Source organism: Zootoca vivipara, chromosome 13 (assembly GCF_963506605.1).
Source record: "Zootoca vivipara chromosome 13, rZooViv1.1, whole genome shotgun sequence".
In the NCBI taxonomy this organism is placed as follows: domain Eukaryota; kingdom Metazoa; phylum Chordata; class Lepidosauria; order Squamata; family Lacertidae; genus Zootoca; species Zootoca vivipara.
Genome location: NC_083288.1, coordinates 6,500,368 through 6,525,365, shown reverse-complemented (window position 1 = coordinate 6,525,365; position 24,998 = coordinate 6,500,368).

Sequence of the window (24,998 nt, the reverse complement as noted above, 5' to 3'; positions counted from 1 at the left end):
ATATATATATATATATATATATATATATATATATATATATATATATATATTACAGAAGATGTCCAAAACTGGTGAATGCTGGAATTCATTTGCAAATGCTTACAATCCTAGGCATATTCTTTGAATATCCAAAGGGTAATTGTGTGTTTCCTCTACTTTTTAGATCTGTACCAATGAAATTTATTTATTGCATTTATACTCCACCTTTTCTCCAAGGAGCTCAAAGTGGTGTGTATATCTCTGCTCCTCCTCTCAACAACCCTGTGAGGTATCTTAGGCTGAGAGTGAGTGACTGGCCCAAGGGTTAATTGTATTACTTGCATGTGCCCGCCCCCCTCACTAGAGAACATGTTTGTCTCCCTAAAGTTGTTCATGGGCGTTCAGTATACCACTTGGGAAGACAGATGAACTAATGCCTGTGTACTGGAAAAAGCAAAGATCACCAGTGTCAAAGCAATGATTCTTCAACATCAACTTCGTTGGACTGGTCATGTTGTGCAGATGCCTGGTGATTGTCTTCCAAAGCAAGTACTCTATTCCAAACTTAAAAATGGAGAGCATAATGCTGGTGGTCAACAAAAGAGGTTTAAAGACTGTATCAAGGCAAATCTTAAAAAATGTAGTATAAACATCAACAATTGGAGCCTGTGAGCGCTCCAGTTGGAGAACAGCCTTTACCAAAGGTGTCATGGGCTTTGAAGACACTCAAACTCAGGACGCAAGGGAAAAACGTGCTAAGAGGAAGGCACGCTTGGCTAATCCACACTGTGATCAACTCCTGCCCGGAAAACAATGTGCCCACTGTGGAAGGATGTGTGGATCCAGAATTGGCCTCCACCGTCACTTACAGACTCACTGTTAAAACTGTGTTTATGAAAGACAACCTTACTCGGGTACAAGTGATTGTCAAAGAAGAAGAAGAATGTCTGAATCCATCAAGCTATAATGAAACAAATATTTCTGAAAGCCCCTTTTGTGTCAACTGGAAGGAGAGGCAAAATGACACCCTCCCTCCAGCATAAAACAAAAGATTAAAAAGAAAAATAAACTTCAAAGACTCTGAATAGTCATTTAAACTACAGATTGCATCATCTGGCGCTCCAGAGAGCTGTTTTGCATGTTCCCAGCATCAAAATCCCCCAAAATGCTCATTTTGAAATTATTGTTAAAATCCCATTTCTAATTTCTTCCAAAATGCATTTTAAATGCTTTCTGGGTGGTTTAAAAGTAACTATTTGGCTTTAACAATCAATTATGGCTTCGAAGTACATTTTATAAAGAGGCAGTTGTGGGGAGGAGGGGGGGAATTAAATCACTAGCTAGACATACACAGTTGGGCTAGTAAGCAGAAAGAGAGGGGTGGAAGTTTGCCAGAATGGTTAGAGCACCAATTCCCAAATCACGTGTCAGGAGAAATAATAAATTTAATAATGAAAGTCTCATGTAAGACCAATATGTCTGCTTGCCATGCCTCAATATATTTTGCTGCTTTCACCATGGCGCAGGTTAGATCGATGTTATTTCCGATGGGGAGTGAGGGAGAGAATGGGAATGTTTCCGTGTTTTATTATTGAGCATTATTAAGTGTTGCCTAGTGAGACATGCAACAAAATGTTGCAGTGTGTTATTTATTTATTTATTAAATTTATTTACTGCCTTTTATCAAAGGATCACAGGGCAGTTTACAATATAAAAACACTATTATCTATCTATCTATCTATCTATCTATCTATCTATCTATCATATAGAAGCAAACATATTAATAACCCCCCCATATAAATAAAGTTTCAAATAGGCCATAGATTATTTAATAAACCAAAGGCCTGGGAGAAGTAACTTGGAGAACCTCTTTGAGTAAAATAGGGGTCATCAAACTTTTTCAGCAGGGGGCCGGTCCACTGTCCCTCAGACCTTGTGGGGGCTGGACTGTATTTTGGAAAAAAAAATAGGAATGAGTTCCTATGTCCCACAAATAACCCAGAGATGCATTTTAAACAAAAGGACACATTCTACTCATGTAAAAACACTAGGCAGGCCCCACAAATAACCCAGAGATGCATTTTAAATAAAAGGACAAATTCTACTCATGTAAAAATATGCTGATTCCCAGACTGTCCACGGGCCGGATTTAGAAGGCGATTGGGCCGTATCTGGCCCCCGGGCCTTAGTTTGGTGGCCCCTGGAGTAAAATATTCACATATTTGCAAAGCTTGGTGTCTGTGATTTATTCAAGCCTAAGTATTTACAATGGGAATACTTGTTTAAAAGTTAAGGAGGGCAGATGTAGATCTAGCCAAGTTTTAATGTGCTTGGAGCAATCATTGTGCTAACTCTGCTACGGGTGAGTAAAGAATCTTTCTTCCAAGCCTCTCTCTCCAATAGGCAGAAGAAATTGTGGTTTATGAGGAGAAAAATGGAGGTTTTGGCAGCCTGCCTGTTTGGAGGCATATAGGTTTCTGCAACCATTGAGTTTCACTTCCCGCATAGAGAATACTTTCTTCAAAAACTTCATTGAGGCTCTTCTGAATTCTTTTGCTTCCAAAAGCAAAATCCTACCCTAACCTTATGGGGATGCACTGGTTTGAGGACTGTTCTGCCTAAACGGGACAGAAGGTGCCTGATCTGGAAACTAATAGCACATGAAACACAGAAGAGAGATTTGCTCATGTGACGAAACTGAAGAGGATGTTCTTCTAATGATTCTTCAGAAACATTTGATGGCTAAACCCCCCAAAGTCTCATTGCCAAAATGAGAGTCTTGGAGTCAATTTGGCTAAGAGTTACTTCCCTGAAACAATCTCATTATTATATGAGTCTCTAATGGAACCCAACATTCTGTTCATGTCTCAAAGCATCTGTCCTCTGCATTGGAAGCATCTGAATGCCTTTTAAAATATCTGTAAAAGAACGAATTGTATCTGGCGAAATTGCCAATCAATGTCATGTGGCCAACAGAGGGAGTTAAACTTCAGCATTAATGGTTTGTGGTTCTTCTGTGGTTCATAAAGAAGAAAAAGAAACCCCTCGGTTGTTTAACGTGTGTTTCTTCTTGCCCTTCACAAACAAAGTTTTATGCAGTTAGTATCCTTTCTGGTCATTTCTGTGCTCCTAATTTATTTTAAAACTGTCAGTGTACCAAGAACAAGAAGAATAAACACTGTTTAATTCTGAGCCAGTTCTCGGCTATTCCTGGAAATGTGTGAAACCAAACAGTACCTGTTTTTCTATCTATATATTTCTGGATACAACACACATTATTGTATGTATAAAACACTTGGTCTGCAGAAACAGATCTGTGCTTTTCTCAATGTGGAACTGAATCGATGTAGAATCATAATAATGATACCATTGGAATAATAATATTAAATAAAATAATAATAGTTTATTATTTATACCCTGCCCGTCTGGCTGGGTTTCCCCAGCCACTCTGGGCGGCTTCCAACAAAATATTAAAATACAGTAGTCCATCAAACATTAAAAGCTTCCCAAAACAGGGCAGCCTTCAGATGTCTAAAAGTCTGGTAGTTGTTGTTCTCTTTGACATCTGGTGGAAGGGTATTCCACAGGGCAGGTGCCACTACCAAGAAGGCTCTCTGCCTGGTTCTCTGTAACTTGGCTTCTCATAGTGAGGGAACCTAAACGGCCTCGGTCCAGTATACCTAAATGAGCGTCTCCACACCCATCGTTCTGCCCGGACACTGAGGTCCAGCGCTGAGGGCCTTCTGGCGGTTCCCTCGTTGTGAGAAGCCAAGTTATGGGGTACCAGGCAGAGGGCTTTCTCGGTAATGGCATCCACCACCCTGTGGAACGCCCTCCCATCAGATGTCAAAGAGAACAACAACGACCAGACTTTTAGAAGACATCCGAAGGCAGCCCTGCTTAGGGAAGCTTTTAATGTTTAATGGATTATTGTATTTTAATATTCTGTTGGAAGCTGCCCAGAGTGGCTGGGGAAACCCAGCCAGATGGGTTGGGTATAAATGATAAATTATTATTATTATATTAAGGTCCTCGGCACTGGACCTCAGTGTCTGGGTAGAACAATGGGGGTGGAGACGCTCCTTGAGGCAGTGGCGGAGCTTCATGCTCCAGCACCGGGGGGGGGGGGGGGGAGGAGAGCAGGCAGGGCAGGGTGTGCCGCCTGCAGGGGCGGCGCGCGTGTCCTGGGGGTGGGGCATGCCGCCTGCAGGGGCATGGTGCCCAGCACGGGCGGGGGGCAGCCCCTGCACTGCTCTTCCTCCACCAGTGCCGCCAACCTTCCGATCAGCAAACCCAAGAGGTTCAGTAGTTTGGACCACGGCACCACCTACGTCCCTAGCCAAGGGTAGTGTCGTCATCCTCCTCTTCCCATTAAACATTTCTCCACCAATTAGTAGCCAACACTTCCTGATATGAAAAAGCCTCAGGGGTGTAATTCCTTCATTGTGCATTTCCTGGGGCTTTGACTGAAACATAAGTTCCTGGGAAGGCTCTAGAACAGGCATCCTCAAACTTCGGCCCTCCAGATGTTTTGGACTACAATTCCCATCATCCCTGACACTGGTCCTTTTAGCTAGGGATCATGGAAGTTGTAGGCCAAAACATCTGGATGGCCACAGTTTGGGGATGCCTGCTGTAGAACAAAGCTTCTCTACCTTGTGGAGGTTGTAGGACTGCAGTTCCCATAATCCTTGACCACTGGTCCTCCTAGCTCTCTCTTTTTCTCCCCCCGGCCCTCACATATTTCCAATTCATTTGAATTCCTCAGGTTCAAGATCATATTTTAGAAGTGACTTTGAGTGCTTCTGTTTAGGCTTCCGGCATGTTTAATGTAAGATGCAAGGGGCCAGAGTGGACAGAGCAGGTGAATGGAAGATTCTCAAACCCAGCCTTCCTGGGTTATTGGGACACCCGCTACAAACACAGGAAGCTGCATTATACTGAAACAGATCTGTGGTTCATACCTAGTAGCTCAGTATTTTCTACACTGACCAGCAACAACTCTCTAGGGCCTTTGACAGGAATCTTTCCCAGCCCTTCCTGAAGGTGCTGGGGACTGAATTGGGTCAGTCTTGCTACTCTAGGCTTCCTTTGTTGGATCTTGGAGCCATTTTCCAACAGGTGTATATTGTAGATTAAAGGGGGGGGGAGAAAAGAGCTGCTTAGCTGACCCATTAAAAGCGATGTTCCCAGATTTTGCCATTGCTAAGCTTCAAAATTAGTCCCACTATGCAAACATCTGTGAGATACTGAAGGGCTATTCAGATTAAGATTATTCTGCACAATGAGCTAAAATGAAGAGCTGATTAGGCGTTACATTTTGCAGGTGTTCAAAACATTGGGGCGAATACCAAAACAAGCCTATGGTGGAGTTGAAAAGAAGCAAATTTTAAATGTAATAAAGTACTTTCTCTTGTCAGTGTAAAATTAGATTGCAGGACCAATTTCCTCAAGAAACTACTGTACCCAGAAGATTTTGCAAAATGTGGTACTACTGTAAAAATAAACAGATTATTCCAAAGGTTTGGTGGATGCAAGCTACTTCCCTAATACAGTTTTTTTTTTTTTTGTAGGAATGGTGCAGGATGGGATCTAAAGGCCCTCATATTACTGTTAGGATTCTTGCTCCATGTTTGCAGTCATGAGATTGTTGTCTATCACATGATGGTGTATGTTTTCATTCCACAGTGTGGGAAGTGACGGAGACAGGATGTTTTGTACTACTATGTTCCGGAATGTAGCACTATTGTCCTTTGTTTCTATCTCTTTGGTGTCTGATGAGAAAGAGGAAGGAGCTAAGTCAGAATGCTCCAAATGTATTACAGTGGTACCTCACACGACGAATTTAATTCATTCCACGGGTCAATTCGTTTTGCGAAAAATTCATCTTGTGAATCGCGGTTTCTCATAGGAATGCATTGAAACTTAATTAATGTGTTCCTATGGGCTCCAGGGGACTGGCGTCGGCAGTGGGGCTTCCTCGGGGAAGGCATGCCTGCGTGCCTGCCTTCCCTGAGGAAGCCCTGCTGCAGGAGGGAAAACTGCTTGGAACAAAATCCAAAAATTCCAGACTGCTTCAGTTCAGTTTTGATGTTCTGCAGTATGAAATTTTGCTCCAGGTCATTTTTATTAAGGAATGCAGACTCCCCCTGACCCGCTGCTTTATAAAGAGTTCCTCAGAACTTTGGCAAACCAACCAATATGCAGCTGTATTTGTAATTGACATTTGTAATTGCAACCCTTTGTTTTCATGAGGGCATTATATTCCCTCCTGAAGTAAGTCTCCTCCTCCTCTTCTTCCAGTGGTTTATGGATGAGTGCTAGACAAACAAAAAATTTAACCATGGCTGGCATCATTAGAAACCTTATTTGTATGTTTACTTTTGATGTGTTTGCAAATTTCAGAGATTATTATGTGCAGAAATCATCACTGGTTTGGGATGCATGCAGAGACAAGACTCTTTTTCATTTTAAGATATAACTGAAATATGCAAATATGAAATTTGAAGCGATATGTGAAAAATGCCAAATGTCATGAAGAGAAAGTGAAGCATCTAAGATTGCATACCTATATTGTAGAATTGTACAATTTATGCAGGGCAGTAAAAAGGGGGATATTGTGATCCCTTTGTAGCAAGTGTCTTTATTAACTGTAATTTTTGCATAAATGAAATTAGATGCCTGAAATATTTTTTTAATGTGAGTTTCCTTTTGCAAAAGAATGCAACACCCCCCACACACACACCAAAAAGAAAGAAACCCAGAAAAGATTTGTTTTGGGAATGTTCATTTATGCCTTTTTCTTCAGAAACAGAAATGGTATCATGATGTGAAGACATGATGTGAAGAAATGGTATCAAGTGAAGACATTGTCATCTCCACACACACCCTGATTGCTTGCTAATGCAAATTGACAATTAAGCTGATTTTTCTATAGCTAGCTAAAGATGCTTGCTCCATCATTTTTGATAGTTAACAGTTGTTTCCTCAATTAGCACCGAGGCTATTGAACTAATAATCATCCAAACAGCAGAGGCAAGGCTGGAGAAATTATTGAGCAATGGAGCTGGTGAAAGGGGAAACCATCTGAGTTTTATACCTGGGATAACTCAGTCAGTAGACTCTTAATCCGAGGGTGATGGGTTTGAGCCCCATATTGGGCAAAAGAGTCTAAATTTGCATTCCAGCCCACATGTGAAAGCACGTGGAAAACAGTAGTTTTTCCATGGGGTGGCCCCCCCACCACAGTGAAGCATCTCAAGCCCTTTCTGCTACTCAGACTGCTGCTCAGCTTCTGATTGTTCATTCACCTCAGCTTCTATTTTATCAGTGGGCTATTGCTGGGGTTGGGAGCAACTCACTTAAAAAACTTCTTCTTCTTCTTCTTCTTCTTCTTCTTCTTCTTCTTCTTCTTCTTCTTCTTCTTCTTCTTCTTCTTCTTCTTCTTCTTCTTCTTCTTCTTCTTCTTCTTCTCCTCTTCCATAAACACGTTTGTGAAAGTCTGGCATATCTGAAAATTTGCATCTCAAAATGAGTTGGATGGATGCACAGGTAAAGAAATATCTGGATACAATGGACAATGGACCTCAGTGGACATCTCTTCTGGTGTTGAGAGGTGGTGGGCTATCGGTGAGGCTTGCAACACCAGACTTTTCATTTCATATGGATTGCAGCAATATAGCTGCTGATTCAACCAGAGGTCAGGAGCAGACTTTAGTCTTTCACATTTCATCGGCACCTTGTGTGAGTCCAAAATTCACGTGGGGATGTTGTGGATAGAAGAAAGGATACAGTATATTAAATATTATCCTTCCTCACTCACGCTCATGAGGAAGTAGCAGAGCACATTCCGTTGCACATTGCTGGAAGCAAGTTGATGCATTCGTTAGAATCATTTGAGTTGAGCAACCCAGTCTGCCTTGTCCAGATTGGATGGTTCCTGCTAAATTTCCCCTTTAACGGTAAAGGGACCCCTGACCGTTAGGTCCAGTCGCGGACGACTCTGGGGTTGCGGCGCTCATTTCGCTTTACTGGCCGAGGGAGCCGTGCTTCTGGGTTATGTGGCCAGCATGACTAAGCCGCTTTCTGGCAAACCAGAGCAGCGGACAAAAACGCTGCTTACCTTCCCGCCCGAGCGGTACCTATTTATCTGCTTGCACTTTGATAGGCTTTCAAACTGCTAGGTTAGCAGGAGCAGGGACCGAGCAATGGGAGCTCACCCCGTCGCGGGGATTCGAACCACCGACCTTCTGATTGGCAAGCCCTAGGCTCTGTGGTTTAACCCACAGCGCCTTTAGTTCCCTCTTAAAAGCAGTAATGACACGACAGTCTTCTTTTAAAAGTAATAAAGTTTACTTACATTCAGTTCACAGTATTGTCCTGAAGGCAGGCTTTATCTTATACTTACAGTTAGAGTTATAACTCAGACTTTCTACCTTGTGGCTTCCATCCTCTGTAAGGACAAGCCATGTGCTGCTGGCTAAGAGCCAGCAGAGGAGTCCATAAGATGAAAATGGGAAAAGGCAAAAAAGAGCCAGAAGAGAGGAAGATGGCTGCATGGCCTTTTATAGGGTCTGCTAGGGTCATGCCCATCTACGTGGTCACACACAGGGGGAGGATGCTCCAGAGCAGGTGTGACAGGAAGTCCTCCCTGTCTGGAGCCACATTCCCCTGTGTGTCCACTCTAGGAAACAGAAAATGTTGTATTTGTCTGCTACAGTGATGATGCACCCCACAATTCAGTGCCCCCTCACTGCTCACCTTCTGTCCTGCATGTGTACGTCATAGTAGTGATACCCTGTTTTAGAGGTCAGGCTTCTTAAACATTATCTTTTACTAAGGAAGAAAAATAACTTGAGAAAACAAAATGAAATAGCTTTTGAGGATATGTTTGGGCTTATTCCATGATTTTCTTTTTATCTTAATTGTTCTAAAAATTTAATGAATATTAAAATCCACTCTAAGGCTATTTTCTTTCCTCTTTTTAAACACACACACACACACACACACACACACACCTCAGAATGAGTAATAAAAGCCTGCATTCCGGCAAAAAGAGCAATTAATGTCAAGAGGTTTTCAACGCAATGAACAAGAATTTACATCAGTGAGTCACATTGATTATTATAGTTCGGGTAGGTTAATTGGACTGTAATTTTGTCTCTTTTATGCGTGTGCTTTCAACAGAGTGCAATTGTTCAGGAGGTGTTGCTCAACAAATAATTCCAGCACAAGCTTCAAAAGGAGGGAAATGAAGACACACGTGTGGAGCACGCAAGCAATCAGCAAATGGTCAAACCAAATACAGCCAGATCATACTGTTCCAGAAAGAAAGGCTCCTTTAAGCAAGAGGGAAAAGAAAGATTTTGTTGTTGTTGTTGTTGTTATAAAGAGCCTTGTTGTTTTATAGCATGCTATCAGCATGAAATGCTGAAGCCGGGATTCATCCCGTGGTGAACTGGGAAATGAAAATTCGTTCCTTAACACACTGACCAGTTATTTTCTGGTTTTCCACAGTGGCTATTAAAACTTTGGTAAATGGCCACAACTCCACTAGTTTTCCAGCGCTTAGTAGGGATGCCTCAATCCAGGGCGAGCCGACATGGTGCCCTCTCATTAGCTCTGGCCAGTATGGCCAATGGTCAAAGAAGATGGGGGCTGTAGTCTAGTAACAACTAGAGGGTGGCGCATTACTGTTGGAATATTCCAGAAGAAACTTGAAAATGGTCTTGAGCAAGTTGCGAGGCAACAGACAATTTCCCTAGCAGCAGGTGTCCCTATTAGGGCATGGGGTCAACTAAGTCTGGGTCAGTGTAAATGAGCATGTGAATGAGTTGGCATTTGGTCTCTGGCCGGATGACTAAAAGAGAAAAAAAGATTACGTTGCTTTATTTGTTGGAATAGAGGACCCTCCTCTGTCCAGTCCCTGACAGGGTCTGACTCTGAATCTGTTAGAGCAGGCATGTCCAACAGGTAGATCGTGATCTACTGGTAGATCACGGGGTGTTCCTGGTAGATCCTGGTTGATCTCTGGCCCCCCAGCAATCTCCCAGCGATCTTACAAGAAAGAAGATTCCACCTAAACATTAGGAAGAACTTCCTGACAGTAAGAGCTGTTCGGCAGTGGAATTTGCTGCCAAGGAGTGTGGTGGAGTCTCCTTCTTTGGAGGTCTTTAAGCAGAGGCTTGACAGCCATATGTCAGGAATGCTTTGATGCTGTTTCCTGCTTGGCAGGGGGTTGGACTGGATGGCCCTTGTGGTCTCTTCCAACTCTATGATTCTATGATTCTTTGGAAGAAGCAAAAAAAAAGAAAAAGTAAAACAACAACAACAACAACAACTTTGGCTTTCTATAAAAGCTCCACAACGTTGGCTTCCTACAAAAGCTGAACAACTTTTGCTTCCCAAAAAAAGCTCAAAAACTTTGGGTAGATCACTGCTAGATTTTTTTTATGACAATGGGTAGATCACTGCCAGTTTTTTAAATACTGTGAGTAGATCGCAGTCTATTGGGAGTTGGACGTCCCTGTGTTAGAGTCATGGGAAGAAGCTGGGGGTTATACACAACAGTGCTAGCCAGCATGGTGATAGCATAGCAGGATCTTTAAAGATGTATCTTCACGTCAAAGACCAAAAGAAATGTAGATAGTGACTGGAGGCATTAACCACTTTGTTAATTTAGTTTGAACTGGGTGGGAGAGGGGGGGAATTTTGTTCTGCCGGAAGCAGGAAATCTGTGAAGACTCTGCTGAGACATCACACTGGTTGAGGTGCGGTGAACTACCAAGAGACTTACGCAAGTCACCAGCACTGACTTCTTTGGGGATAGTGTGATCCACCATGCAAAGATGCAAATGTGTGCAAGAGAATGTAAAATCTATTTTTTTAAAATAAAAAAAAGCCGCCACCTGCTACATTGGTGAAAAGGGACCCCAGGGATATATTTTGCTTGTTGCTAAAACAAAAGTAAAAATGTTCCTAAAAACAGATATGCCTCCCCCTTTCATATGTACTCTTCGGGACTGGAAGAGGTAAACATCTGGAATCAGGCCTGGAAACAAGCTAAGCTTTCACATTAATCTTCAGTTTTGCATAAACTGACACAAATCTTTTATTTGCTGATTTTCTTGCTAAAACTGTGTAATTTGGGGACAAGAGTTATGTTGGTTGTTTCTTCACTGACTACAACTAAATATATCTGACTACAGAACCTGATGGAGCAAGAAATGAGAGAACAGCAAAAGTTTTCAAACCAAGCACAAAATAGCCATACCCTTGGTCCCGGTTCCTTACCCGGTTCCTTATTTTGTGATTTGCCCTGGGCATTCTGATAAGGCAGCTTAAATCCTGAACCTTTGGGTCAAACTCAGATCTGGCAACATTCTACCAAAATTAAGAAAACAGTTATTTTGGACAGCTGTAGTGCCACTAGCTAAGCAACTACCATTCCCAGCCTGAAAGCATTTTGCATGAATATTAGAATTTCAGCTAAACTTTTTTTTTTCCCCCTTCGGAGTAAATGCAGCTTTGAACCTATTTAATTCCTCAGCTGGGGGCTTCCAGCAACAATATATACCATATGCAACACAGTGCCGTTTATGCAGTGGACTTTGCTATAAGAAATAGGCACAACTCTTCTCTCTGTGTGTGTGCGCGCACGTGTGCACGCATGCAGCACCCTTAACAAACTACGTTTCTTGGGGCACAATTTTCTAATTTTTCTCAGGTGCCAAAATGCCTCAGGCTGGCCCTGGGTGAGGGAGGCCAATAATATCCTTAACCCTGGAATGCCTGATCTCACATGGCTTAATTGACCCCCACAACATGGTTCCTTCGACCATACATTGGCGAAGTAGTGTGGGAAGAATTTGCTCCTGTGCAGATTCCAGTAAATTATAGCCTGACTGCAAATACGGTAATATTATATATGCCTTGCAAACACATGCTTTGCAAATTACACTTTTGGGTGTACACCTCCTATGTTCTAATCATAGACCTAAAAGTGCAAAGTGTGAATGTAACAATACATGTCTGGGGACTTAATAATGATACACTTTTAAGACAGCTAGGATTGTGTGAAAATTCCAAATGTATGTGAGGAAGGAATGAACTCTATGATGGTTCTAAAGTTCATTACTATTGTAGGGACAAATCAATGAATGAACAGGTGCAGACAAATGACTCACCTTTGTTTTTTTTACACACACACACACACACACACACACACACACAAACACACAGATAATCTATGAGTGGCTGTAGTAACAACAGTAGTTCCTAATAATTGTATTTATATTCCTGTGGGGGAAAAACAATTATGGCCCCTAGGGAGTGCTTTAAGCTGGTAATGATAAGTAACTTGGTTTTGTTTGTTTTGAAGTTGTTAGCTCAGTGCTCTTAAGGTAGAAGAGTTTTCATAAAACAGTAAAATGATGTGTAATTACAATCTACTTGCTAGTTCAAAGTTCTGCACATCTTTAAAGTAATATTTAGAGAACCTGAACCAGAATTTTTGCAATCTCGATGTAGCTAAACAAATTATTACAGTTCCATCTTTAGACTTTGGGCGACAAGCACATTTTTTTAAAATAGGTAATATGGATGTAAGTTGTAAAGAGTTTGCAGGGAGAGGCATTAAATGGGCAGGGTTTTTTTCTTGTCTAACGTATTTGTGTTGCTCGTAATGGATGGCACTTTTCTCTTTGTAGAAGAAGGTTTAATTATCATGCTTACATGCACACTGTTGTTTGCTATTGGTGCTCAGGCTCATCATATTGTCTGCCTGCCACATATCATTTAGTAAATGCAACCAGAAGGAGTATTCCGTCCTAAATGAACAAGACAGAATAGTTTAACTGGAACGATTTTAGCCGCATGCCAGCAGTTGTGTATGAAGTATCTACCCATATATCACCCATTTCCAACACCCTTCTGAGTGATACCCCTCCCCACCCATTCTCTACCGTGTTTCTCACATTTCAAGACACCGTCTTATATTTATTTTACTCAAGAAAACAAGCCTATGGCTTATTTTCGGGGGGTGTCTTATTCGGGGGGCTGGGTCATAACAGGGAAATGATTTTTTATATGAATTTTACAGATGCTGTACAATTGGCTGTGTTTACTTCTCTATTTAGAAATCACGTTTCTCTCTCTCAGGACTGATTAGCCAGATGCTGCCTGAGATCACAATTGGCTTTACCAAATAGCTGTTAAGTACTTTCCTTTGATGCCCAGATCTCATGGCTACAATAAGGTTTCTACCTTTCAGGACAAAGGCAAGGTGATAATAGGAAGTTGTCTTTATCTATCTCCTTAATCTCCTCCTTCATATGCATAACCTTTGAAGCCTAGGAATACAAGTTGTCTGGGTCTCTCGGCAAAACGAGACGGGAGGGGATGTAAGTTTTTTTAAAAAACCACCCGCGTGTCTGTGAGAGCTCTGCACTTTCCTACCGTAATTTCAGTTTGCCTGCCTCGCTCTCTGTCTCGGCCATCAAGAGGAAATCAACAGGCAACTCATGGCTGGGCACATACCGGTAGAATGGAAGGGGTGAAAGGTGGGGGGAAGCGAGAGGTGGTGTGTGTGTGTGTGTGTGTGTGTGTGTGTGTGTGTGTGAGAGAGAGAGAGAGAGAGAGAGAGAGAGAGAGAGAGAGAGAGAGAGAGAGAGAGAGAGAGAGAGAGAGAGAGAGAGGCGCACAGGGGGAGAAAAAGAGAGGCGCACGGGGGAGAAAGAGAGAGACGCGCACACGGAGGTAATTCATGAGGCAGCGTCTTTAATCACCCCTCTTTTCTTCTTCGTGCCTTCCTCTCCTCTCCACCACAAATGCCACTTTTGTCCTCTTCACCAAGTAGAGCTCACATACGGTAGCATTACGGCTTATTTTCAGGGTATGTCTTATATTTTTTCAACGCATGAAAATCGTGCCATGGCTTATTTTATAGGCACGTCTTAAAATGTGAGAAACACAGTACATATAAGCATATAGGGACTTCTATTTCAGTGTATCTGAAGAAGTGTGCATGCACACGAAAGGTCATACCAAAATAAAAAACTTAGTTGGTTTTTAAGGTGCTGCTGGAAGGAATTTTTTATTTTGTTTCGACGACCAACACGGCTACCTACCTGTACCCATATAACATTAGTGCTGGCACCTGTTTTTCTCTGCCAGTTTATTTTTTAAGGTTAGTTTATAGAAAACATTTCACATGTGGAATAAATTAACGTTCTAGCATTGTATTGAGTATCTTTACGTGCATAAGCCTTCATAGCTTTTAGTGGCCAGTTCTGATAGCCGCCACAGGTGCCCACAGGTAAGAGTTTTTTTTGCTCCTCACCCTTACCCTGCTTCATTCTGTGAGCAAGAATAATGTCTGCTTCTTGTTCTTTGGTGATCACTGGTAGCTGAGTAAGATTGTCTTCCATGAACATGGTCTTAACAGTGAGTCCGTAAGTGACTGTGGAGGCCAATTCTGGATCCACATGTCTTTCCAAAGTGGGAACATAGGTTTCCGGGTGGGAGTTGATAATGGTGAGAACTTGCAAAGCATACCTGCCTGTTAGCACGTTTCTCCCTTTCATCCTGAGTTTGAGAGTCTTCAGAGCTCATGACACCTTTGGTAAAGGCTGTTCACTTGCAGTATCTCCAAATCTGGGAGAGTTGTGTACAGCTATTAACCAAATGAAAAACAACAGAGCCAGCAGACCTGGTGGAATACGTACTTGCTGAAGTGGGGAGAATTGAACTTACACAACAACTTCGCAAGCTCATCGAAAACATTTGGGAGAGAGAGGAGATTCCAGCAGACTTTAGGGATGTCAAAATTATCAATCTCTTTTAAAAAAAGGTGACAGAACGGATTGCGGCAACTATCGAGGCATCTCTTTTTTAGCTGCGGCTGGCAAAATTCTTGCAAGGATCTTAGCAAACTGTCTCTTAACAATATCCGAGGCTACCCTTCCTGAATCCCGAAATGGTTTTTAGACCTTCTAGGGTGACAATGGACATGATTTTCACCACCTGGCAGCTTCAAGAAAAATGCAGAGAGCATGTCTGCCACCCGCTCAACCTCAGTTGTTTTTTAATAGAATGGAACAATGAAGTTGCCGCCTAGTTGTTTTCTTTCCTTGTCCTCTTTGGTATTGATTGTTTGACTCTCCCCTCCCCAAGGGCACCCAACATCAAATCACTATCTTTGTTCTTCATAACAACAAAATGAAATGGTGAGTGGAACAGGATGTCTTCTGTCTAGGAAAGATCACATCTGCAGCGCCATCCTAAGCAAATGTCAGAAGCTTCCAGTGACAAAACTGGTTCAAGTAGCACACACACACCCCAGTCAGTGCTGGATTTACGTAGAAACTAAACAAGTTAAAGCTCACAGGGGGAAAAACTGGATGTACAAAATACATATTTTGTTATGGGCAAATGGCTTTAGATACCTATTAGGTCCATAACCATATAACATACAAAGGTAAAGGTACCCCTGACCATTAGGTCCAGTCGTGACCGACTCTGGGGTTGCGGCACTCATCTCGCATTATTGGCCGAGTCAGCCGGTGTACAGCTTCCAGGTCATGTGGCCAGCATGACAAAGCTGCTTCTGGCGAACCAGAGCAGCACACGAAATCACCGTTTACCTTCCCGCCAGAGCGGTACCTATTTATCTATGTGAACTTTGACGTGCTTTCGAACTGCTAGGCTGGCAGGAGCTGGGACCGAGCAACGGGAGCTCACCCCGTCGCAGGGATTCAGACCACCAACCTTCTGATCGGCAAGCCCTAGGCTCTGTGGTCCCCCCCCCCCAAATATATTGATTGATTTTATAAAACTGAGAAGAAGAAAAGACATATAAAACACAAAAATACAAAAAAATCACATAAAACACAAAAATACAAAAATAAAAACACCATATTTATCATTCATGAATCCTAACATTGTTGACTTCCTCAAGTCCCTTCTTTCTGCTTTTCATTGTATGTCAGCCTTAGTAATTTCTATATCATACTTCAATCACCTTATTATTACCTTAACTGACTAGTTTCTATATCATATTTCGATCATCTTATTTTTACCTTAACTAACAAAAATTCACCTCATATTAATTCTTTAACAACATTCAATTCTGATCTTACCCTTATATCTAAATCTTAATATACAGTGGTACCTCGGTTTATGAACACAATTGGTTCCGGAAGTCTGTTCATAAACTGAAGCGTTCATAAACTGAAGCGAACTTTCCCATTGAAAGTAATGGAAAGTGGATTAATCCGTTCCAGACGGTCCGCGGAGTAACCGTTCATAAACTGAAGCGAACTTTTCCATTGAAAGTAATGGAAAGTGGATTAATCCGTTCCAGACGGGTCCGTGAAGTACTTAAACTGAAGCGTTCATAAACTGAAACATGGGTGTAATTGGTTCCAGAAGTCTGTTCATAAACTGAAGCGTTCATAAACTGAAGCGAACTTTCCCATTAAAAGTAATGGAAAGTGAATTAATCTGTTCCAGATGGGTCCGCGGCGTTCATAAACCGAAAATTCATAAACCGAGGTGTTCATAAACCGAGGTTCCACTGTACTACAATACCTCTACAAATCCTCTACATACAACCTCCCCGTACTTCCAAATCTTATCTTAAACATTTCCAATATTGCAATTATATCTTAAATAAACTTCTAGGCTCTGTGGTTTAACCCACAGCGCCACATTGTGTGTGTGTGTGTTTGTGTGTGTGTGTGTGTGTGTGTGTGTGTGTGTATAGCATAGATTCAACACAAAAAACAGCAACAAGTTGTTGTTGACAAAGGACAGCTGGACATATAAAGGGCCCCATTACCTTCAGTAGCTTAGGGCCTCATCAAACCTAAATCTAGCCCTGCCCGTATTATATGAACCTGATCCTTTAGGAGCTTACCTTCCAAGTCCCAGACTGCAGAATCCGGGACCGGCAGCCGTGTGACACCAGAAGTTGCGTCGACGTAAATTCTGGTGTCACTTTGCCCTTCTATGGGCACCAAAAATGCCCGCCGTCGGCTTCGAAAGTCACTTGTACGCATGTCCGGAAGTGCATTGACGCAACTTCCGGTGTTGCTCCGCCCATCTATGGGCACCAAAAATGGCCGCCGCCAACACCGGAAGTCGCGTCTATGCACTTCCGGACATGTGTACAAGTGACTTTCGAAGCCGGCGGTGGCCATTTTTGGTGCCCATAGAAGGGCAAATCGGAAAGGAAAAAAAAGGCTGCCGGCAGGAGAAAAACGGGAGACGAAGTGGTACGGCGGACCACCGGGAAAAGGTAAGTAAAAACGGGGGTTTCCCGGGGAAAACAGGGTACTTGGCAGCTATGTTTAGGATGAGTGCAACACCCTCCAGAACAGATTGAACACCCTCTTTCTGAGAGTCAACCAACTGGGCACCGTGCATTGTACAGCATGTCCCAATTAGTGCAACTGAAGGTTTTGCATCAGCAGGGAGCAAACAACAAATTATTTTTGCAAACAATTGATGAAAGAAGATGGGACAATTAGCATTACATGAGGGGGGGAGGGATGAGAAATTTTCACATCATATTGACTCTTAATTGTTTTACCCATAAGTTGAATCTAATTTAAAGATGTTTTCAATTATCCATGTACATTATCATTCTCTCTCTCTCTCTCTCTCTCTCTCTCTCTCTCTCTCTCAAAGGGGGGAGGGGAACATTTGCTAGTTAGGCAATAGAGATGTAATTGCTGAAATAGACAGAAAGGCAACTAGAAATCCATGAAGGTTCTGTTCATTTCCCATGACTTTAAATCACAGCACTAATTTGCTGATTAGTTGTGAATTGTAATTCCAATTAGCTAAACTAAAAAGCAACCTATAGCTTTGCAAATGGCTTGATACAAATAGCCGAGCAGAATTTTGGTTTAAATCCTGAGAACCAAATAATTACATGGGAACTGGGCTGGGAACTGGGGGAAATGGTCACTAAGTCTCCTTTTCTGCACCACAGGATCAAACTCCTATCGATCTTTCCCCCATTGATCCTTGTAGTAGGCCTAGTTCACAAAGGCAGGTTGACTGCAGAATCAAGCGTTGGACTGTGTGAATGGAATCAGTGGAATGGAATAAAAATCAAAGGCTGCTCCAGAGTTGATGTAAGAGAATTCAGGCAGCTCCCTGACTAGGATGAGAGTGAGAGACGGGCAAAGCAGTGTTGTAGGTAATGTCAAAGGGATGCTTGCTTTGTCTTGTTTAGGACAGAACTGGTTTACCAACAGTAACAGCCTCAATAATGGATAGGAGGAAGAGAACAAGACTCACCAATCTCCTTACTTAGGGCTGAGTCAAATGGACAAGAACCATTTCTCAGCCATTGACACTATTTCAGACCAAAAAGCAGAAGAAAAAGATTTAGCGGAGATTTGGAGCAACCACCATTTTTTGTTTCTGAAGTGCTTTTTGAATTTTGGAAGTTCAAAATGGCTGTCACCATAAAAAATGGCTGCCCTGCTGAATGAGGCCCACCATTATAGTGGGCAGCAGCTGAATTTCTACGGTGAATTGTTCCTTATCGCAGCTTATTTCACCCAACAGCAATCATGTTAAATATCCCTCCAAAGAAATAGCGGTTATTGAAGCAGTCTTGTTAAAAATATAGTCATGGTGTGCCATTCCATGCAGCGCTAAACTTAATCTTGAACTAGTGGGGCGGGGGAAGGACACTGGATTTTTTTAAAAAAAATCTTAAGAATGTCTTCCAAAACCACACACACGCAAATTGTTTCATTCAAAGGTTTAAAAGACATGCCATGCAGCCATTTTGGGGTGGGAGGGGGAGAATGCATGTTTGACTGCTGCTTCAACAAATTAAGCTGAGGAATAATCCTTGAAATTTCCCATGTGATTTGGTTTGCTATTTATTCAGAAACACATCATGTCTTCCAGAAGACACCCAGACATAAATTGAAGAGTTCCACTTTCCAGCAGCAGGCTTGTCAAGTGTCATATGCATGTTGAGCAGGATGTCACAATCAGAGGACTTTTGCATTAGAATTATTATGCAACTGAGATCATAGAACATCCAATTACCTCTCTCCATTTCTCTGCTTAGCATTATTTATGCTTGGCAGCTAATTCTTCCTTCTTCTAATCCCAGGGTGGAGGAATGGCACATAAAGAATAGATAAGATATTCTGAAGGAAATCAGCCCTGAGTGCTCACTGGAAGGACAGATCATGAAGCTGAGGCTCCAGTACTTTGGCCACCTCATGAGAAGAGAAGACTCCCTGGAAAAGACCCTGATGTTGGGAAAAATTGAGGGCACAAGGAGAAGGGGATGGCAGAGGATGAGATGGTTGGACAGTGTTCTCGAAGCTACGAACATGAGTTTGACCAAACTGCGGGAGGCAGTGGAAGACAGGCGTGCCTGGAGTGCGCTGGTCCATGGGGTCACGAAGAGTCGGGCACGACTAAATGACTAAACAACAACAAGATAAACATAAGTAGAGGGTGGATGGGAAATTGCAGCAAGTATCTGTGACCACACCCAACACCCCACCTCCAGCTTTATCCAGGAGAACTTTCAGAATTTCCAGAAGTCAGAGCCTGGGTTACATGTGGTTCATTTTCACATTCTAAATATGTAACCAGGATCTAGGAAACCCCAGGAAAAGTGACCTTCTCCAAGGTTAAATCTTCTATCTGTAAAATGGGGATCAAATAATGTTGCTCTACCTTTCAGTTAAAATGCATTATAGTATTATAATAATTATGCTGAAAAAATGTCAGCCACTTAGGCTTGCCTCAAAGTGTTCTTGCAGAATAAGGTAAGAGGGATCTTTAAGGACACGATGCAAAAATTCACCACCTGTTCTTCCTCCTGTTGCTGTAAAAGATATGACAGGAGAGGACAAAGAACTGTTACAGCCTGTTCTGTTTGCAAGATGCACACAGACCACAACAGGTTTTTTTTCTCCATTGCTAAACCCACAAAACTCAGCACAACTACACTAAGCTAACAACTTGATCCTGCAAGATATCTCACATAGCACTACACCCTAGCACCGCATAACCCTTGTTGGCATTCTGAAGCTCTTGGTCCCCCTCCACAAAGTATGCCACACGTAGAATGCCATGCTCATATCCCCATGGCTATGAAGCCAGCCACATTGCACAATAAGCTAGCAAAGAGTCCTGAGGCACCTTAAAGACTAAGAAATGTAGCATGTGCTTTTCAGGGAGCTCTCTCTCTCTCTGTGTGTGTGTGTGTGTTACTTGCCCTAAGATAAGGTTAAAAGGTAAAGGGGCCCCTGACCATGAGGTCCAGTCGTGTCCGACTCTGGGGTTGCGGCGCTCATCTCGCTCTATAGGCTGAGGGAGCCGGCGTTTGTCAGCAGACAGCTTCCGGGTCATGTGGCCAGCATGACAAAGCTGCTTCTGGCGAACCAGAGCAGCACACGGAAACGCCGTTTACCTTCCTGCCGGAGCGGTCCCTATTTATCTACTTGCACTTTGATGTGCTTTCGAACTGCTAGGTGGGCAGGAGCTGGGACCGAGCAACGGGAGCTCGAACCGCAGGGATTCGAACCGCCGACCTTCTGATCAGCAAGCCCTAGACTCTATGGTTTAACCCACCTTGGTCGTTACCAGATTTTTTTTCAATGAATCCGGGGGCACTTTAAATACATACATACATACATACATACATACATACATACATACATACTACACGTTCGGGACGTTGATGCTGCAACGGTGGTGGTGGTGGCAGAGAGGCGACCGCCGCCTTGATCTCAACCTCCATGTTTCCCCTTCCTCCGAGGTTTCTATCTCCTTTTTCCATGAGCCTGGGCAGCCCCTGAGTTGTTGGTTCTTCAGTGGTGGTGGTGGGGAAGCGGTGTGCGGTGGGTCAGGCATGGAAGGCAGAGAAGGAGGGCCAAGAGCGGTGGCGGCGGCGAGGCTCGGGCAGCGCGATGCCTCCCTTGCCATCGGAGCAGCCCCAATCCCATTCCTACTTGCGTGCAAGCAGGAGGGGGCAGGAATCCCTCAGCTGGGAAGGGAGGCTTCACACTGCCTAACTGAAAGATCCCTGCCACTTCCTGCTTGCACGCAAGTAGGAGTTGGGAGGCTGCTCCGATAGGCAGCATGAAGCCTCCCTTCACAGCTTTGTTGCTGGGGTCAGGGAAGATGGAGGCAGCCCAGAAGCTGCATCTTAGAGCCCCTGCACCACCATCATATGGGGACTTCCGAGCAGCTGCTGAAGCCAGCCAGAGCCAACTGCTCCGGGCTGCTGAGACTGCCGCTGCTGTGTTTCCCGGGGACATTAGATGAAATCCGGGGACATTCCGGGGATGGAATTTGTCTGGGGACTTATTCACAAATCTGGGGACTGTCTCGGGGAAACGGGGACATCTGGTAACCCTACCCTAAGACCAGGAGTAAAGTTTACCACTATGGATTGCCTCCAATAGAGACAATCAATGCTACCAGAGTTAAGAAGAGAGCAGAGAGAATTGCAGCAGATCCTTTACATCCCTGCCATCATCTGCTAGATTTACTCCCATCTGGACGTCGCTACAGGTCTTCATATACAAAATCGGCCAGGCACAGGAACAGTTTTTTCCCTTGTGCCATTAAATTGTTAAATTTGTAGATGTGTAGCTGAAGAGGAGGTCAATTATGGGTGGGTTTCTTTGCTTATTTGTATTGTGAGTGGAACAGTGTGTGTGTATGTTTACATTGCAATGTAGCCGAAACAAATTCCAAGTATGTTGGAAAATGTACTTGGCCAATAATAAATTCTTCTTCTTCTCCTCCTCCTCCTCCTCCTCCTCCTCCTCCTTCACCGAGATGGGGCTACTCACTTCTAGCAGGCTTAAGGTAGATTTTGCCTCCACCCAACCCCATGGCAAACCTTTTCTCAGATGACTGGTGTTTTTAACAGTTTATATCACCCCTTCTGACATATGTCTTATGTGTTCAGAAGAAGGCATAAAAGTATTCATAAGAAGAAAATCCCCATCCACAGGCATCTGTTTGAAAGCTGCTCTGTTGTTGTTTTTGTCCATATGCTGGTAGTTTCGTTCAAGTGAAATCCATTCCTTTTTGTACAAGCCCAGCTTGTCCCAAACTATTCCCCACAATGCCCAAGAAATCCAAAACCCCTCCTCTCTCCTCATCCTGAGAACAAAACACATTACAGAAAATATGAGCTTGTTCTGTATTTTATACCCTAAATCGTATTTTTTAATACTGTGTTTGGAACTTCATAATTGTACCAAGAATCTCTCCCCCTCCCCCTTAAATACATGTGCAATTTGTCATAATAAGAGTATTTTGCTTCCATGTCAAATCAGGTGTCATCCTGTCACCACACGCCTATAGTCATTATATACAGGTAATTTCATGAAGGTTGGGGTTTGATGCTACAACAAGGCACAAGATCTCACTTAACTGTCCTCTGTAGATGTAATTAAGTGCCTCCAAATGTTTTGCTTAATTGCATTCCTTAATGTTCTGAGTAATGGTTTGCTCTTTTCCTTCGTTACGAATTGCATTCATAGCTTCCAGTAATCCCATTTATCATTGCAATTTGCTTAGCTTGAAATGTGCTCCATTAATTAGTTCTTTTCAAGTCTTTTAAAAGAAATGTTGGAAGATCATTAATTCTAGATGGGCGATTTATTACTGCTTAAGAGAATTACATATTGCAGCCTGTTCTTTTCTAAACCCCTTTCAATGTTGCCCTTTGTAAAAAAAATTATCTCACATGATCACCTTTCCCGAGACTGCCCCAGAGAGTGTCACTCTAATTTTTAAAGCTGTGCTTCCATGCACTCTGTGACGGACCCCAACAAAAGAGCACTTGCAAGACATTGTCTTTCCAAACCATTAGTCCAAAATGAGTTTGCAAAGCTGCAGATATTAGCAAAATGAGCTCTTTCTGGAATGCATTGGTAAATAACATGATCATAATAGAATGCAGTACCGAGAAATACTGCAAGACAAAGAGTGGAATATTTCTGCGATATTATTCATCTTGGTCATGGGCAGAGTTAGATGATATGCAGTGAGGTCCTGAATATGTTTGTTGTTGTTTAGTCATTTAGTCGTGTCCGACTCTTCATGATCCCATGGACCAAAGAACACCAGACACTCCTGTCTTCCACTGCCTCCCGTAGCTTGGTCAAACTCATGTTGGTAGCTTCGAGAACACTGTCCAACCATCTCATCCTCTGTCATCGCCTTCTCCTTGTGCCCTCCATCTTTCCCAACATCAGGTTCTTCTCCAGGGAGTCTTCTCTTCTCATGAAGTGACCAAAGTATTGGAGGCTCAGTGATGTATGGAAGTGAGAGCTGGACCATAAAGAAGGCTGATTGCCGAAGAATTGATGCTTTTGAATTATGGTGCTGGAGGAGACTCTCGAGAGTCCCATGGACTGCAAGAAGATCAAACCTATCCATTCTGAAGGAAATCAGCCCTGAGTGCTCACTGGAAGGACAGATCCTGAAGCTGAGGCTCCAATACTTTGGTCGCATCATGAGAAGAAAAGACTCCCTGGAAAAGACCCTGATGTTGGGAAAGATTGAGGGCACAAGGAGAAGGGGACGACAGAGGACGAGATGGTTGGACAGTGTTCTCGAAGCTATGAACATGACTTTGACCAAACTGCGGGAGGCAGTGCAAGACAGGAGTGCCTGGCGTGCTATGGTCCATGGGGTCACGAAGAGTCGGACACGACTAAACGACTAAACAACAACAATGTATGCTACTTTATACATCAATGGAAATCTCCAAGTGGTTTACATATGCCAGCACAAAGGTTTAGAGAAATGGAATTGTCCTAGCTGAGTAGCTGCAAATGGGAGGCTGAAGAAATCGGAAACAGATGGCTCCTTTCGGACAGCCTGATGGACTAGAGACCAACAAAATGGCAGCAGATACTATAACAATTTGGCCCATACTTTATGAAGCCATCTTAAGCTAGTGGCCAATACCACATTTTGTGGCAGTGTAATCAATCATTAACAAAAAAAAAAAGTGTAATAAAGACTTGATGGTGTACCTCCTTATAGCAGCTAGAATGACCATTGCACAGATTTTTTTGGGGGGGGGGTTGGAATTAAACAGGACCAACTTTACCACTTGGCGCACTACAACAAGATTCTTCCTATTTTCATTGGGAAAATGTTGGAGGGTATGTAAAGTGTGATAGATTGCCCTGCTGGAAAAACTAACTAAGAAGTTGAGAGTCATTAGGTCTAATGGGGTTCATGTTTTGTAACCTTGCCTTGCTTAACCATTATGCCTATATTATTATTAGTTCTAGTCACTGCCTTCCATGCATTCACATGACTGTGGTTTATATATTTCAGTTTTTATTTTAAGCCTGTGTTTGTTCAACAGTGATCTATAATTGTATGTGGGCTGTGTATATTGTGTGTCAAGACCCCGCAACCACCCCCTCAGGAAGGAATAAAACACTAGGACACAAGATACCAGTATAAGGTTAATGTTACTGGGCAAATTTAGGCCACAACTTTATTGCTTACAGAATGTGAGCGGTATTGGCGTTGAGTAGACCAGGCTATACCTGACTCCTGCCCGTTGTGCAGGTAGTCTGGTAGGGTAAACCCCGGTAGGGGGAGCCCCGTTGATGCAAACCAACTCGAGCTCACCCCTGGGTTCCCGGAAGGGTCATGGCATGGCCCTAGCCCTGTCCCGCCCCGGGCTTCAGACAAGTTTCCACACACCCGGATTCCTTTAATGGAATACACCTACGCATGGAGGGGCAGGTGATGGCCAGGCCTCCCCTCCCCCATCAGGAGGTCACCCAATGCCTAACCGCCACAAGAGCCCCAAAGGCTTGCTGCCACATACCCTCACAACTGCAACCAATACTTCAAGCCCTCAATTATATCGGCCAACCAGATATCGTTTCCCCAATCCGAAAGGTGGACGCCATCGTCCCGAAACAATGTCATCTTGCTGTAAGCTATTGTGGGATGCAAAATCACCCAGCCACCAAGCAAGT